Below are 14,228 nucleotides of genomic sequence, written 5' to 3' on the forward strand. Positions count from 1 at the left end.
AAATTTTGATAATATTGTGAAGGCCAGTAAGATCAAGGTAGTTAGAAGATTGCTTATGTTGAACAAACCGAAGAATCCTTTGTGCAGAGAATGTCAATTGGGGAAAATGTCTTCCTCAACTTTCAAAGGTAAATCTTTCACAATAGATAATTTACTTGATCTTGTGCATACTGATTTGTGTGGTCCTATGAAAACTAGGAGTGTTCAGGGAGATAGGTACTTTATGATTCTTACTGATGGTTGCTCAAGAATGATGTGGGTCACATTCTTGAAAGACAAGTCTGAAGCTTTTGGAAAGTTCAAAGCCTTCAGAGCACTAGTTGAAAAGGAAAGCAGTAAGAGGATCAAATGCCTTAGAACCGACCAAGGAGGTGAGTTCACCTCTGGAGAATTCAATAAGTACTATGAAGAGAATGGCATCAAGAGGCAACTGTCTGCCCCCCAGACTCCACAACAAAATGGCCTAGCAGAAAGAAACAACCAAACTATAGTTGAAGCAGCCAGAATGATGTTGATTCAAGTGAAGGTTTCTCACACCTTTTGGAGAGAAGCTATGAGCACTGCAGTCTACACTGTGAATCGGGTACTTATCAAGAAAGGTAAGGATAAAAATCCTTATGAGTATTGGATTGGTAAAACTCCCTTATTTAGCTACTTTAGAGTGTTTGGTAGCAAGTGTTATATCAAGAGGAGTGAACACCAGAGCATGTTTGATGCAAAATGTGATGAAGGAATATTCCTACGGTATTCCACCAAGAGCAAAGTTCTCAATTGTTTTAACAATAGGACTCAAAGAATTGTTGAAAGTATCAATATTAGAGTCGATGAAACCTCTAAGAAACCTAAGGAAACTAACAGTGAGCAAGCGGTAGATGAACCGATTGTAACCTTTTGGGAACCTGTTGCAAAACAACCTAGTATAAGTAACAGTGGACCTACACCAGTAGATAATGATGTAGATGCTAATGAAGATGAGGATGAAGAGGAAAAGCAAGAGGAATTAGTTAAGATCATTCCTAGGTATGTAAAGTTGCATCTTGATCCAAAGAAGATCATAGGGGATAAGGTTGTAGGAATACTAACAAGAAGAAAGGTCAGAGAGAATTCTTGCATAATTTCTGAATTTGAGCGTAAAACATTTGTAAAACATTTGAAGAAGAAAACAAAGATGAAGACTGGATTGAGGCTATGGAAGAGGAACTTGACCAAATAGAAAAGAATGGTACATGGTCTTTGGTACCCAGACCGGAGCATAAAAATGTTATTGGCACCAAATAGGTTTTTAGAAACAAGCTGAATGAAGATGGCACAATGGTAAGAAACAAAGCAAGACTGGAATATAAGGGATATTCTCAAGAAGAAGGAGAAGACTATGGAGAAACATTTTCTCCAGTCGCTAGATTGGAAGGAGTTAGGATGCTACTTGCATATGTAGCCTTCAAGAGATTCAAAGTGTATCAGATGGTGTAAAATCTGCATTTATGAATGGAATACTTGAAGAGGAAGTGTATATAGAGCAACTAGATGGGTTTGCCCTATCAGAAGATAGTGATATGGTGTGTAGGCTACATAAAGCATTGTATGGATTGAAGAAAGCACCTAGAGAATGGTATGAATGTTTACACTCCCATCTTGTGAAGATTGGATTTGAAAGAACAAGTGAAGATAGAAATATCTATCTGAAGTCAAAAGGAGATCAGATTTTGATCTATGAAGTGTTTGTTGATGACATAGTTTTTGGTGGAGATGACAAGATGAGCCATGCATTTGTAGATGAAATGAAGAAGGAATTTGTAATGCCATTAATCAAAGAGATGAAGTTCTTCACTGGACTACAAATTCAATAAATGAAAAATGATATCTTTATCACTCAGTCCAAGTATGTCAAAGAGGTGTTGAAGACCTTTGGCATGTAAGACAGCAAACCAATTGGTACAACGATGATGACCGGTTGTAAATTATCAAAAGAAGATGACTCAGCATTGGTGAATGAGAAGGATTACCGGTCAATGATTGGTAAGTTGCACTATGTAGTAGACAGCAGACCAGACATTACACATGCAGTGGGTATTGTTGCACATTTTCAGAAAAGTCCAAGAGAATCCCACTTGGTAGCAGTCAAGCGGATTCTTAGATATCTGAAGGGAACTATAGATTATGGATTGTGGTATCCATACAGTTATAATTTCAATCTCAAAGTGTTTACTGATGTCGATTGGGCTGGTAATGTGGATGACCAGAAGAGCACAACCGGTGGTGCATTCTTTCTTGGTGGTAGACTAGTCTCATGGATGAGTAAGAAGTGGAGTTGTATCTCTCAGTCTATAGTAGAAGCAGAGTATGTAATAGTATTTATGAACTATACTCAGAAAATTTGGATGAAGCATGTATTAAGTGGTTTCAAAGTCCCTGTATCTAAACTGGTGAGTATATTTTGTGACAACACAAGTGCAGTTAATATTTCCAAGAATCCGATATTGCATGTTAGAACCAAGCACTTCAAGCTCAATTATCATTTCTTGAGGTAGAAAGTTCAGAACAAAGAGGTTGTATCAGAACATGTTTCCAGTAAAGAGCAATTAGTAGATATATTCACCAAGCCTCTACCTAAGGCTACATTTTTCTATTTAAGAGGTGAATTAGAGGTGCTTCCCCTTCAAGAGGTAAACTAAAGGTATGTGCTCCATATTAGTCAGGTATTGCATTGTCAAATCTTTTCAGGATTGGCGTGTTGAAGGATGCTACTCCTCAGGGGGAGCAACATAGTGGAACATGTATGTTTGTGCCTCCACTTTGGCATTGTTGTCAAAGGGGGAGAAGATGTGAAGCAGAGAAGATACTTGTAGTATTGGCTACATATAATATGGAAGAGATTGGGAGAAGATGTGAAGTTGAGAGATATCTTTGTATATTACCATCAATGCCAAAGGGGGAGATTGTTGGCATATGTGCAGAGTTGGATGATATGATGATATTGTATGTTGTCATTGATGTCAATATGCTAAAGTATGAACCAGTATGATGGTATGAAGTGAACCGATATGATGACGTGAACTGGTATATGTGACAAGGTGAATTGTTATGTTGGAATGTGAACCGGTATATGCAAAGTTTGTATGGGGATTTCATTTGATATGACTACTGGTTGGTAGTCTCATCTTTAGGGTTTCTGATTGATTCATTCCAAGTATGTGTGATTCGACTGATGACATATTGTGATGAGTTAGCATTGAAATCAAGATCAGATCGTATTGTCACATCAGCCTTGTGTGTGTGAAGAATTTCCTTGAGGATCTTGCATGAAGAAGATTGATTCTATCCACGTTAGAAATGTGCAAAATCTTAGCAAACAGTGGAGAGTGTGTGATGGGTTATTAGCTTCCAAAAGCGATAAAGAACGGATGATGGAGAATGTAATTTTACTCTATGCAATGTGATTAAACGGTCAGGATTGGACCGAATGTATTGATAACCTAGATGCTTAGGGTTTTAGGTTTTGGCTACCGACCTAATTGTTGTCTATAAGGTCAATGATGATTTGCATTGTGAAGTTGTTGGCAAATGTTATGTGTGTATCCAAGTGAAGAGATACTTGATTCTTGCCAGACTAATGTAGTGAGTAGAGATCTACAGAGTGTGATTGCAGATGTAAAGGAACTAAAGTGGATCTGCCTTGGCATTAAGTGCTATTATTAGATTAGTGTACCTATTGACTTCTAACCATTTCAGCAGTTGGAAAATCCCTTTACCAAGTAGCTTTAATAAGATTTTTTGGAAATCCTTTAATAGGGTGACTCAAAATCATTAATTTCTTCAAATCCTCTTGCGAAGTAACCTTTAACCAGGTATTTAGCCATCCCTTAACCAGGTGATCCCTAGCAAGATGGGTTCCTAGTAGAACCTATTGTAAAGTCCTTAACCAGACTAGGCTCCTAACAGAGTGGACTTCAGAAGAGTTCAAGAACAACTTGTGGGTATTCATCCCCACCGTGGTTTTTCCTAGTTGGGTTTCCACATGAAAAATCAATGTGTTATGTGTGATGCTTTTTCATGTAATGTTTTAATGTTTTCTATAAAGCCATAATGCATGTTGATCTAGTGGTCATTATATTTTTGATGTATTACTTGTTTAAGCATATGGGTGAAGTGGAAATGAGATATTAGGATTTGTGAAGATCTAAATGTTACTGGTTTATGTCTTTCACAGTCTCCCTATGTTTTATTGGTAGTGTCCTGATTTAGATCGGTGATGTTGTTTTCTAGTTAGTACAGTCTTTGCAGTTTAAGTTGTTAAAGAGTTTTTTGTCTATACTGATTCAGCCCCCCCTCTCAGTATCTGTTGAGCATTTTCTATTCATCATTATTCATCATGCGTCTACATCATTACCTTTATCATGATGCTCATAAAGTGCTTCTATATGTTGCAACATGGTTTCACAACCTTGGTTGTAAACAATTTCTGGATTGAAACTAACAACAAGATGATCAATATTATTCAAATTTGAAACCTCAATAGGCTCATGATTATTTGAAAAACAACTTATGTTCTCACAATTTTCTTATTGCTCTGAACACACATCTGAACTGTCATGCTGAGAATAAGAGTCATCTTCAGCATTATATGATATATCTCCACTCACGGATTCATCTCCATCACTATATTCAATATTTTGTACAATTTCAGATTTATTCATTTCAATCTCATTTATCCACTCTTTAATATGTGCAACACTTTCTTCTCTCAAAGTTGTAGACCAATTAATTGAGTCAAGCTCATCAAGATCTAAGAATAACTCAATCCAAATAGACTCATGGGGTCAGCTAGAAGCTCATTTAATGCAGCACTAAATCTTTCATAAAAGACATATGATGACTCTTCCTTTATTTTCCCTACTTTCTTTCTGAAAAGCAAGATGAACCTTTCTTGGATCTTTTGAAGGTCTATTTCAATCTCCCTATCAATTTCTTTCAGATTTGACAAAGGGGTTTTAGATCTAGGAACCACATCTAAATCCATCAAATCTAAAACATCTATTGAACTATCACTTGGACAATGCATCCTACTATTCTAATTTTTTTTTTCAAAACATATGCAGTCACAAACTTCATAACCAAACATACTTCTCACAATATTTCTGACTAAAAACCTTTTAAAAACATGAATTATGTAAAGTGTCAATTTCTTTTCCTTTCAATGGTGCCTTTTTCACCTAATAAGGAACAAATAATTATCTCAACAATGAGGAATACCTGGAGTAAATTTGCTGCTACTATCCACTTCACCTCTGACTGAAAAATTGAAGAGCACCTCCAAATCTCAGGTCCATTCTTATAGAGTCGCCACCTCCCTGAAGAGGAATAAAATTTAACCACTGATCTTCACTCTGAAACACTTTTAGGTTTTTGGGTCTCACACAGTAGAGTAACATAATATTTTATTTTATTTTTAAGCAACAAAATTTCCAGGACACACACTTTTAAATCTAAAAACAACTTTCAGATTTCTAAAATTCAAAGACTCTTCCCCAAATGACTTTGATCAAACTCATGGATTCCCTAGCAGAGTCGCCATTTTTGTTGTTCTAAAAAACTGAGAAACCCAAGTTCACTTGCAATCTATCTATGAAATAGCCAACTTCATACAATGAAGAACTTCAGGACTTGGACAACATAACAAGGATTTGAATCCTTCTACTCTTCAGGCTCTGCAAAACCTAGGTGGGTGTACCTTTGAGTCATTGACTCAGACCCATTATACGTATATGGAAGCATCAATAAAAGTAGATAGATCTCATAAGGCTTAACAACTAGGAGGTTACTGCAGATGGGCTGATCTACATTGACATCTCAACTAAGTTGAAGCATGAGATAGGTGGAACAAACTAAAACTACAAACATGAAAGCAAATGGATATTTGATTTTAAAAAATCTCTGAGAATCACCAGAATCTACAAGACGAGTGCCTTATCCAAGGGCATGGAGTCATACATCAAACTGCAAATGAAAAACTCTACTGCAAGTCCATCTTCATATTGAAATATTCTTGCATTAATGCCTTGCATATATGTATTACTCAGCTCATTCACAAAATCATTATATCTTGAATACATATTCCATTATTTATCATAGATTATAGAGTTTAAATTCTTCCTTGAAGAATGCCTGCAAGCAATCACAACAATCTCCTTGAGATGACAAATTCCAACCTCCTTGAGGGTTTAATTTGTAACAAAGAAATATATATCTAGAGACAAGTTTTTGTGAATTTATGCATGCCTTAGATACATATAAACCTACAACTAGAAACACCTACATCAAGAAGATATACTCCATTACTTGAAAGAAGACATTAGACTATACAAACTCTGGAAGAAAAAACTTAGAGCTGGAAACACAAAATATGGAGCTTTGCTCACCAAAATTCTTGAACCGTTATAAAATGAGAAGACCTCCTATTAAGAAGGAAGAAAGAAGAAATTTGGATTACATCTCTGACAATGACCAGTATCCCAAATCTTTCTACATTAACTACTCACACACTTGGCCGGTAGAAAATCTTCTCTAGCAAACTCAAAACATTTCTTAAATCCCAAGGCAACTACTCTTGAGATACTTGACATGTGCAACAACTGACTACAGAAATAAACTCATCGGATCAAGATCTTTCCAATGATATATAACACATCTATATTTGGGCAAAAAGTAACCCCTCAACCATCAATTTCTCTACAGGTCAGTCATTTAAATTTTGGCATTTATGTACTATAGTCCGAAACTATATTTTTAACTTTGACTTTTGCCTTGATCATCCTTCTGCACTTAGCCACATGGAACTCCTTAATTGGCTTCAGGGTCCATGTCCTGCCACCACAGCACGACCTGGACTTACCACCAGAATGAAACCCTTTTTAGTCGCTAGGTTGTGAGGAATAACATTTCGGGTACTTTCCCATCATGACCTAGTGACCACCATCTGATCACCTTTGGATATGCTCGCTCATGAGGTCACTAGTCTTTTTGGTGTTATCATTTTATGTTAGTGAGCTGGAGACTAGGTTTAAGTCATGAGGTCTTGAATTGGTCTTTGCTACTCGCCCTTTCTGTCAAGCCCGCCACGTGTTAGCTTACAGCCCGCTCATGGATCCACCTGTCTTGCCACTTGGACCCACCACTTCATCTTCACCAAACCCACCACAACCTAGGCCCGCCTTGTCACCAAGTCATGAGGGATACTCTAACAAGCAGCTTCCCATCGTGACCTAGCGACCGCCATTAGATCACTGCGATCACCTCCAACCTGCTTGACCCTTTATCTTCTTGGTTGCCAGCCTGTCAAGTCCCACCATTTGGTCGCCATGTCATGAGGGTATTCATTCTGGGAACCTCACTACCTCAATACAGTGATAGCCACTGATAGTCCCAAAATTTATACTCCATCATTGATCTTCTTCGAATATGCTATTGGATCTTCTCGCTAGCCTATCCCAAAATTTGGACACCTTGAGATGTGCACATGCATAGGGGGCCTACCGATGTTGAGCTTCCACTTGCCAAAATCCCTTAAGCTTTGACACTTAATATGTGTGTGGCTTTGTATTTAAATACAAAATATTCCCTTCCCACAACCAATGTGGGATAAATGTTTATGCCTGACGGCATCTACATGGAGGTTTCTTTGGCCTTTTAAAAACCTCTTTGGCACCCAAGTAAAAAAGATTTATATAGGCTAATTGCATTTGCTGAAAGCTTCTTTTCTTCCCATGTTTCACAGGCACGTGAGGGGAGGATTGCTGGCTCCATTTTTCATGCCTTCAAACTAGGCGATTCAAGTTGATTCATTAGTTGGCATACTGAAAGTGCAGAGCAGAATTTTGAAATGGGCCTCAAACTAACAAAATTTTATAGGTCCCAACACACACCCTAGTAAATTCAAGTGAGCAAGCAATCATTATTCTATCAAGCATTAGAGAAAAAGTGAAGTCAAGATTCAAGCAGCAGAGATGACATTCATGTTCTATACTTTATGAAGACTATCTACACGAAACCCTGATTCCATGGTGAAAACAAAAAAAATTCATTAAAGGAAAAAGGTAGAGAGCTTTGTTTAAGAGGATAAACAGAATTCACAAAGATAAATGGGTTCAATTTTTTACCACACTTAAAATTCAGAGGACCAACCGAATTGGAGTAGCATGGTCCCAAAAAATTAGGCTGAATTTTTGGGAACAAATCCAAATCATCTTCTTCTACTCAAATCCAAGTTGGTGGATTTGTACGACATTTGTAGCTCATTGATTCTATCAAATTGCTTCAATAATTTACTATTTTTCCTTAATCTTCAACAATTCAATATTCAATATTCAATTAAACTTAGGGAAGAAAGAGCTCCATCTAGGAGGCTTGGAATTTGATCATAATCTTGACTTATCAAGGTCATATCTAATAGATTCAATCTTTCCTAAATGTATTTGTTAATTAGGCTTGTTAGTGGTTTTATTATCTTAATTTAAGCCTAACCCTACATTTACACCTTTACAACTACATTAGGGAGAAAAAAGACTAACTCCAAAAAATTGAATTTTCCTAATTTACAAAATGACAAATGAGAGATCCAATCAAGGTGGTTTCCTAAGGGATCTGAATATGCACAAGAGGAATTTAAAATTGCCTCAATGTGCTTTATTAGAGGATGTAGGCTAAAAAATAGAAAGTTTCATCTAGGAGTTATCCCATGATTTGAGTGAGCTAAAATTGAGGATAACACACAAATACCTCTAATTCCATTTACCACTTGTTACTCAGTTTATATAGCTATCAATAATTTCCTCCTCTAGCATTCTTATATTATCAAATTTTCTTTTCAGATTCTAAAACTTGACCTATTTTATTTTTTGATCTCCTTCATTGATACTACATATATTCTCACAAACATCTTTAGCAGACTTGTAGTTCATGACCTTCAAGATTTCTATATCAACCAAATCACTTATGGTTGCATTTCTTGCTTTCCATCATTCTCATTCTTTCTGATCTAATCGGGAGTAGCTAGAGGAGTAAAAGTAGTAGTATATTCATTTACAATAGAGTTCCAAATCATGTACCAAACCCCATACAATTCAAACAAGATTCCATCCTTAGCTTCTAGAAGCAATAGTTTGTACCATCAAACTTAGGTATCTTGTGTTACCTCTATCTTTAAGCTTTGAATCTTTCCATCTCTCGGTTTATTTCCAGCCATAGTCCAAAATGTCATTGGTGGCCTTCTCTAACTTCCCCATTGGCTATTGTCCCTTATTGGTGAACCACATAATTGAGGAACTCGAATCCATAGTTCCTCATTTTGTTGGCATTTGCATGAAGATTGCATTAATGATTTTTTATGTTGTCATTGATGTCAATTAACCGATAATGATATTGTTATAGTGTTGTTTTGTAACTGATAAGAAGAGCTAGTGAAGGGAACTGTAATCAGTAGGTGAGTTTGTGGAGTGAACTGGTATTGCTAAGTATTGGAGAGTTGAACCGGTAAACCCTACCTGTTGATATGATAAACCCCAACCAATTAAGTTTGGTGAATTGGTTGTATTGGTTTATGATCTAATGATAAGCGGTAATGATTATGACATGTATGCATGTTGTATAAGAAGAGTTTCAAAGTGTATTTGGTGTGTTGAGAATAGTTTTTATATTGGGAATGAGCAAGTATATTTTATGTAATGCAAAAGCATGTGATGAGTTCAGTGATCAAGGAGTGGTCGAGGCTATCTTGAATGATGTACAAAGATTATTATGTAATCCAATGGTCATACTTGAACCAATTTGTGAGTAATCTCTATGAGAGAATTAGGTTTTTGTTGTGTTACTGACCTATTGATTTGTTTATAAGGTCAATGAGTTGTTTTGTTTCAGAGTTGGAAAAGTTGTAGTTGAGTGTGTGGTTGCCAAACTGGATGATGTATCTACAGTTTGTGTAAAGGTAGATAGGAACATGAAAAGGATCTGAACAAGCAAGTGTAATTCTATCCAAACAGATCAACAAACCCCTATTGTTTTCTAATAATTAGAGTAGTAAAATCCCCTAACCAAGTAAGCTCTAAAAAGATTAGTGTTATTCAAATCCTCTAGCCAAATGGTCCATTAGCTTGGATTTCAAATCCTCTACCCAGCTTACTCCTCACAAAGGGTATTACTTCTAATAGGGCATTATAGTCAATCCCTTAACCGGGTGGTCCCTAATAGGATATGTTCTTAACAGGAATTTTTGTAAAGCTTTAATAGGCTTGGCTCCTAACAGGGCGAACTTCAGAAGAGTTCAGATAGTTAACTTGTGAGTCTCATCTCATTGTGGTCTTTCCCATTTGGGTTTCCACGTCAAAAATATTGTGTCAAGTGGTCAATTTTTTTGTGGTTATGTTTACTATGGTTGAATTACTTGACTACTTAATCCACTTTGATAAGTTATGATTAACCAGTAGCAATCTGAAATGAGGTTTTACTTATGTCAGTAAATTATTTGGATGTTTGTGAGTTTCAAGTTATTTTACTGTTAATTTGTTATAACAGTCAACCAGTTTATCTTGACAGTGATATTGCATTTATAGTTTAGTGGTTTAACTTGTCCATTTAGAGTTTGCTTTGATAGGTTGATTCTGAATTGGTGAAAGTTTATATCAATTTTTCTATCTATTGATGCACCCCCCCTCTCAATAGTTGACCGGATCCTTATTCTTTCATCATTCCATCAATTGGTATAAGATCTTCTTAGGTCCTCTAAGGTCTAAGCCTAACAAGTTGAGGTAAATATCTTGTAGAACATGATGATGAAGGAAGGTTTGAAGTTTAGTAGAGAGAAATATAGAATATGGAGTGATAGAATGAAAATTTATATCAAGAGTCTATGAAGTCAATACTGGGAACATGTTGGTACTCAATATGTTTCACCTAGTGGGATTATGATTGATGATAAGAAGAAAGAGCAACAAGAAAACAATCAAGCACTGGAGGCTATTATCAGTTCTTTGTCTGATGCAGAGTATGTTGATGTCCATGGTTTGGTGACTACATATGAGGTATGGAATAAACTTCAAGAGGTTTATAGCGGTGATGAACATGTGAAGATTGCAAAAGAAGAGAGTCTAAGAGGAAAGTTTGATGACATGGGCATGGCTGAAGGTGAGAATATACAACAGTATGGTTAGAGGGTAAAAGAGATAGTCGGAGAGATTGAGAGTGATGGTGGTAAAGTGGAAGATGTTGGATATCATTAGCATATGATGAACTGGTATGTTGATATGATGATAATGTATGTTGTCATTGATGTCAATAAATGTAAGTGAAGCGGTATGCAGATTGAAGAAGTTGGTGAACTAGTATGAAGAGGCATGAGGAGATTCAGTGAATTTGTGTCGAGGTTTCACTATGTGTGATTACCAGTTGGTAGTCTCAGCTCTATGGTTATAGGTTTGGTGATCTAGCTTGTGGGATGAACTGATGATACACTGTGATGAATTGGCTAAGAGATGTGATTGAGGTGCCATGTCAACTTTGAGCACGTGAAGGATTGAGGCATAAGAAGATCAACCACATTTGAAGTCTACCTTGGGAATGATCATTCTTCTTAGTGGTATGAGAAGAGAGCATGATGGGTTACTGATTCCCATGTGCGATGATGAATGAATGATGCAGATTATCTTGTGATTTGTTTCAAATTGTAATGCTTTATGCAATATGTTTGGATAGTCAGGATTGTACTGTCTATGTTGTAAACCTAAGCATATAAGGTCGATGAGGTCGATGATGTTTGTTATTGAAAAGTTGTTGGCAAATGTTGTGTATATGTATTCGACTAAAGAGATACTTAATACTTGCCAGACCAGTAAGAGGTAAACTACAGAGTGTGATTGTAGACTAGAGGATATGAAAAGAATCTGCCTTGACATGTAGTGTTGTTATCAGATCGTGGTTTTTCCTATTGTCTTCTAATCATTTCAACAAATGCAAAATCCCTTTACCGGGTAGCTTTAATAGGCTTATTGTAAAACCTGTAACCAGATGACTCAAGATCATTGAGTTCTTTAAATCCTTTAGCAAGGTAACCTTTAATAGGGTTTCAACCTTTAATAGGGTATATAGCCATCCCTTAACCGAGTGATCTCTAATAGGATCGGTTCCTAGCAGAACCTTATTGTAAAGTCTTTAACCAGACTAGGCTCCTAACAGGGTGAGCTTCAAAAGATTTCAAAACAAACTTGTGGGTATTCATCCCCACCGTGGCTTTTCCCATTTGGGTTTCCACGTGAAAAATTTGTGTGTTATGTGTTATGCATTTTTAATGTGATGTTTATGAAGTATTTGGTTGAAGGATTATGCATGTATGGTTAATAGGTTATGGTATTTTTAGTATACCACATGCATATGTTTATGGGTGAAGTTGATGTTGCATAATTGATCATATTTGAAGTATTAAGACCTATCAGTTTATGGTGTTTGGTGTCTTATTGTGCTTAACCGATATTGCCATGGTTAAGTTCAGTAATGGTAATAACCAGTTGGTTTTGCTTTAGCTAGATAAGTTGTTAAGAGAATTTTACCTGTACTGATTGACCCCCCCACTCTTAGTACCGGTTGGGGTATCTATTGTTCATCACTATTCATCAATTGGTATTAGAGTACCTCCAGTTCCTTGACGATATAAGCTTAACCGCTTGAGGTAAAAGATCCTACTTTAATGATGAAGAGGGAAGGTCCTAAGTTCAATAGAGATGATTTTAAGATTTGGAGGGAAAAAATGAAGATTTACATCAAGAGTATGGGTGCTCAACACTGGAGCTATGTTGAGAGTGCACTTGTAACTCCCACTTGTACTTTGACTGATGATCAAAAGAGAGAAATCCAGGAAAATGGGCAAGTCATGGAAGCCCTTATCAGTAGCCTATCAAACATTGAGTTTATTGATGTACAAGACAAGGATACTCCTAAGGACGTATGAGATGCATTGGAAACCATTTATGGAGGTTATCAACATGTAAATCAAGCTAAGGAAGAAAGCCTTAGAGGTAAATTTGAGGATATGAGGATGGTTGAAGGAGAGACCATTCAACAATATGGTATTAGGATTAAGACTATGGTTGGTGTTGGCATTTTGATGATGTTTTGATTGTCATTAATAGACACACACTTTATTGATGATGGACAACCACTTTATTGATGTATGAGTTATGACTCAACTGGTAATTGTTCCAACCGATATTGTGTATTATTGAATGTATAGTCTTTAGACTATTGGTATTTTGTAGAAGATGTTTACTAGTCATAGATTTACTGAAGAGCTCAAGCGATATGAAGACCCCAAGAGGTTTGAGGATCACAAGAAGTATGAAGGAACAAAGCGGTAGTTAACATTTTCCAGTCTTTATTTTTGACAAACCGGTAATCAGTATATTGTATTAACTAGTATTACTCTATGATGAGTTACCAACCGATATTATTGTAATGTGTGATGAGTTATAATCCACTGACACTTTGGCGGTGATTTTGTGTCATGTTACCAAACGTGTCTAGATGCACTAAACCTAGAAACTTGTAATCTAATCCTATTGGACCATCATGAAATCAAATTCCTTTATAAGGACATCATGTCTAGGGTTTGTATGTATGTGAGAGAGAGAGAGAGAGAGAGAGAGAGAGAGAGAGAGAGAGAGATGTGTGATAGAAGAGGCTATGTGCGATCATTGTAGATTAGATTAGGTATGTGTGAAGAGTTATAGTGTGGAGATATTGAAGACTAAAGTAATGTTGAAATACATTAACATTGAGCTATCAAGGATCTAATTAAGTAGATCGTGCTATTAGCTAGATCACTCACTCATTGATTACTGACATCTTCAACAAGTCTAAAACACTTAATCGAGTAGACCCAACAAATTCTTTGTAAATCCTCTAACAAGGTAGTTCACAACGATGGATCTAAAATCCTCTCACAAGGTTGTCTTTAACAAGACTTATCTCCTAACAGAGATCTAGATTCCTAACAGGATCTGTTCTGGTGAAGAACATTGTATGACCTTAACTGGTCTAGTTTCTATTCTATAGATAGTTACTTGTGAGTTTTGCTCACCATGGTTTTTCCCATTTGGGTTTCCACATCAAAAATATTGTGTTATGGTGATTGTACTCTTGTGGGTGAATGCTTTGTTTTATATTTGGTTTGCATTTATCTTAACGCTTTA

This window comes from Cryptomeria japonica, chromosome 11, assembly GCF_030272615.1.
Source record: "Cryptomeria japonica chromosome 11, Sugi_1.0, whole genome shotgun sequence".
Lineage (NCBI taxonomy): Eukaryota > Viridiplantae > Streptophyta > Pinopsida > Cupressales > Cupressaceae > Cryptomeria > Cryptomeria japonica.